Here is a 5,141-nt window from a genome sequence, read left to right as displayed (position 1 = left end):
TCAACAGATCACACACTGGGTTAACTTGGTCGAGCTATTTCTTCTTAACAGGCTAATGCAGGGTTTCCCAAACCCAGTCCTCAGTGCTCCACAACAGTGCAGGTTTTCCGGATCACATGTGACATAATTAGGACCACCTGTGGATCTGTTACAATGTGTCAGTCAGTAATAATACACCTGTGCTCCAGCAAGGAGATATGGAAAACCTGCACTGTTGGGGAGCCCTGAGGACTGGGTTTGGGAAACCCTGGGCTAATGGATTCGTTAGAGTATCTTGGACGCAACATATTAAATTATAGATTTAATATACAAAAGTACAGGGCATACAGATATAAAAACTAATGAATAAACAATTAATAGATTGACATACACAAGCAAAACAGTTTAAAATAAAAGGGGTTATATTCCGAGTGTCACTTACATAAATTGCATACTCTGTTCCATGGGAAATTTGGCAAGGAAGATGGACAGCTTATCAATGTGAATTGATTTCCCAAAAAGTATAAAAATTTTCTGTGTCTCGTCTTAGCATTTTAAAGACCTGTCCCTGCCCCCAGGGGGTTGTGGTCTGTGACACTTTTTCCAATCACCATTTGCATGTTGTCTGATTTACTAACCAATTCTACTATGTGATCTATCTTCTCTGTAGAGCATCACATCGATCCAATTTTATCATTAATAAATCCCCTATGAATCTGTCCATCTTTTGATACCAAACATGAAATTTTGACAATGTGACATACCTTTTCCAAAGATATGTGATTCTAGCTGGTCCTGGATACCACCCGTACCCCTCAATCACAACCCTCATATTTCTATATACCAGTATTGGCCTTCACATGCTGCCTACAAAGATCTCCAGCTGTGATCGGCCCCACAAAATCTATTCAGGTGACCTAAACTCCATCCCAGGCCAGGCTATCTCACAGCAGGAGCTCTTTGAAGCTGCCCCCGGTGACACTCCTATCTTCTCACACTGGAATGTGCAAAACCATCAAATACATTTACATCAAACTCTCTGTCTTCACATTTTACACTTTAACTAAACTTATCAATGGATTAATTTGATATAACATATTTACACTGTCGTTATGATTTACCTCTTATAAATAACTGTAAGTTCTCTATGTTCACGACACCTCCTCTTTGGGTATTTTGTACAATTTTAACTACTCCCCGATCATTCAAAAACTAAAGTCCACTTTAGAGAATTGGATAAAACGTCCTCTGTTGTTGCTTGGCAGAAACTCTATAATTAAGTTGGTGAATTTCCTTAAATTGGCTCCCACCGTTGCAAGTGCTCCCCATCTGTCTCTCTAGAGCAGATGTACATAAATGCACTAACGTTTCCTGCACCGTCCTGTGGTGTGGCAGACGATTACGAATTTTAAATGCCAAAGTCAGACATAATAAAAAAAAATGGGCGGGATTGGTTTCTCTGATCTTCTGGCCTTCAGGTACTCACCTCCCTTCCATTACACTGTGGGTTGGCAGAAACAAGACTATTTTGTCAATCTGGACTTGGAATGTGAATAGGTTTACCCCTATTCCCTGGCAGGACTTATTCACCTCCTGAGAATCCAAATTCCTGAAGTAATACTTTGCAATATTCTTTTTGCAGATACATATAGGGCCTTGGGGACTATTGCAAAACGTTTGGAACATCCTCGCCCCACTACTCAGTACACACCATTTGGGGTAACTATGCGTTCGCACCAAGCCAAGATAATAAATTCTTCACATCACAGCTACCTCATCTCACATTGTTATGTCCGTATTGTCGCTACCAATAAATATTGTCCAATGCGATTAATGTGGTTCCAATGCACAAAGAGATTTAATAGCAAAAGATAGCAGAATTACAGCAAACCATGATGATGCATAAGAAAGTATAACAGAATACAGGAAAGTATAACTGAATACATTACGCAAGCGGCAGCTGGCACCAACTCAAGCTTCAATCAGAACGCTCTGGGGACCAAAGCCAGAGCTCAGCAATTTATAGACTGTACAGTCGTAAAAGTGGTGTCATCACAGAGATATACAGCTACAGTTGTAAGGTCTTTATTTATAGGTCAGATGTTCTTGCATTCTCAGGTACTCAATGTGGCATTGGTGGATTCCTCTGGTCATTGTTCTTCAAACTGCCAGGTGTCCTTCCTCAGGCTCCCATCTCTAGACTTGTATAAACTGGTTTTTATGACCCCTGTGTACCAGTTATTTGGGGTATGAAATAGTAATATTATTTATAACTAGCGTCCGCTGTGTGCGATTGTTTAGACGCTGATACTGGATTCCTTCTAGTAAAATGAGGAATAATATAAGAACAAACACCATACATTTCTCATGACCTGAACCTTAAATACCCTTAATATAAATTTATCTTTGTATAAATAACCTTTAAGTCTTACTAATAAACCGATGTGAGTTGGAACTTTATTAAATGTGTACTATTTACAAATGTAAGTGTGAATGTAAGTGTTTTTGCTGTGTTTGCAATTGCATAATTAATCATTTTACGCTGTAGCGTAATCATTATTTAATAATTGAAACAACTTCATCCGATTATTCAACTTCAGCAACATACAGAAGGTAAACTGACTCTCCCAACACCTAGCTCTCTGGATGATTTAGTACATTTCTCGAAGGGCCACAAATTCTGCATCAGATTTCTATATAATGACTTACCGTATATACTCGTGTATAAGCCGAGTTTTTCAGCATACTTTTGTATGCTGAAAAAGGGCACTCGGCTTATACACGGGTGAACTTACCTGGTGTCCGGTCCCTCGGCTTCAACTTCTGCATATGCGTTCCAACAACAGGAAGTTTGCGTTCCAAATGCCGAACTTCCTGTTGTTGGGACGCATATGCGTTCCACTGCCGGGTAAGTGAAAAAAATCTCTCTCTCTCATTTTTTTTGTTTTTTAATTTACAGTGCAATTACATAATGAACAAACAATACAGCCACCATGTTCATACATTTATATCCCTACCCCTTATATACCCCTTTATTTAGGTTAGGTTGTACCCAATGCCAATGATTTTATAATCATTTATGAATGTTCCTTGTCATCTACTGTTATTTATTGTTTAGCTAAAAATGATTTCATAGATTGAACCTATCATTTTTATTTAGGTTTTTAAATTAGTGCTCTTTTCCACCCTAGGCTTATACTCGAGTCAATAAGTTTTCCCAGTTTTATGTAGTAAAATTAGGTGCCTCGGTTTATATTCGGGTCGACTTATACTCGAGTATATACGGTACTTTCCTCCGATATCACTCCCTCAAGAGATGCCCCCCTCACTTGTAGTTATCTCAACACGCCCTCCCCTTATCTCCCTCTCACAAAGGAGCCCTGGCTCCCACAGCTTCTTTATGGAACACACCTGGCTCGCCTAGTCTGGGACTCTGTAGTTGGGTCTATTGCTTAAAAGATGTTTATTATTAGACTTATAGATTGTTTTTTTGTTTTTTTGATGCTTCACACTCTCTCTAGTTACATCCATCGGAAATACTCCATGTAACCAGACGAGATCCTGTCATACTAGATATTACAATGCCTTGTCAGAATTCTCCCCGTTGTTGTTTTATAGTCTGATATTACGACATAATTTTGTTATTTCAAATGTCTACTTGACAGTTATGTCATTCCTATCTCTTGGATGGTCTCCTTTGTTTTGATGTGTACTGCTTGAAAATTCTAATAAAATAGCAATTATAGGAGTTAAATTTAAGAAGAATTACTTTTCCTATAAGTTAGATGGAAGTCAGGTGCTCTCAGAGCACATATCCCATTGGTGTGTGGATGGTGGGTCCCTTTCTGAGCTGGAACCCTAATGTCTTGTGAGGTGTCAAACGTTTCTACAGTGACAGGACACAGCTCACGTCAGGATCTCTATGAAGCCGAACTGTTACCCCCTAGAGGTGACAAATTTATCTCATAGCTCCTGAGTTTGTAAACACCAAGCTGGGTGCTGGCACAGTGTCATAGACTAACACAGGCAAATGCTTCACTGATTTCACATTTCAGACATTTATATCTATCTGATCTATCAATATTGCAAGTTTGGCATGCTAAAGAAAATATCTTCCTAGATGTTAGGCAGCCAAAGTCCTTAGTATAACCTAGACCAGGAAGAACAGCTATTAAGCATACCTTTAATGACAGGAGATTGATATCACCATTCTGCAAAGCCTTACATAGATAATCACACAATTTGTTAAGTGCTAGATTTAAATCCCACTTTGGGATTGGTCCAATGAATGCAGAACTGGTTTTTAAAATTGGATTAACAAACTGATAAATCCCATTTCTGGACAGGCGGTAAGAGTGCATATTTGAAACCTGATGTTATTAGACCTGAGACCGCTGTCAAATCAGTTGCAGAAAGTCCAGCACGTTTTGAAGTATATTTAACAAAAACTGTAAAGGAGGATATTTAGCCCCATCAAAGTAGTACTATCTTCCAATGCTCCTAACCAAAAGAAAAAAACAATTGTGCTCCCCTATTTTAAGAGATTGATTTCCCGGGGCTTTGTCTTCAAAATATATCATTGTGATTTATTATATTGTCCAGTTCTTGATACTACAGCACAGACTGCAGATGGTCGGACTTCTGTATCTAATAAGCTGCCTAACGGCTGATGCCCTCCCCTCTCTTCAGCCCGAATTACACACTGACCCCATGACCTTCAACAAAAATAAACACAGGGAGACACATGCGGCACAAAGAGGTTGAGCACAACAATGCAGACTGCAGATGGAGGGACTTCTGTGTCTGTAAGTGACAGAGTAATAACTAATGAACAGAAGTGATATATATACTGTACTGCACACAGAGGACGTCTGCTGGGTTAGAACAACTGCTGGTAAAATAAACCCACGCAGCCAACGTTCTACGTTCTGTCTTTAGTTCCTTAGTACTGTAACATTATTTACTCCTATGGGCAGAACCTTCAGTGGCCATGGTAACCGTTACAGCCAATCCGCCTCAGAGCACAAGCATGGCCCGAGAGTAAACAGCATCCGATTGGATGAGGGAAGGCGAGGCTAGGCAATCTGGCCGCTGATTGGCTCCTGCATATAGTGACACTATAGGAAGAGTAGAGATGAGGAGATGTCATGATTTAAAGAGAC

The sequence above is a fragment of the Mixophyes fleayi genome, chromosome 10 (genome assembly GCF_038048845.1).
Source record: "Mixophyes fleayi isolate aMixFle1 chromosome 10, aMixFle1.hap1, whole genome shotgun sequence".
In the NCBI taxonomy this organism is placed as follows: Eukaryota; Metazoa; Chordata; class Amphibia; order Anura; family Limnodynastidae; genus Mixophyes; species Mixophyes fleayi.
This window is presented reverse-complemented; position numbering follows the sequence as displayed.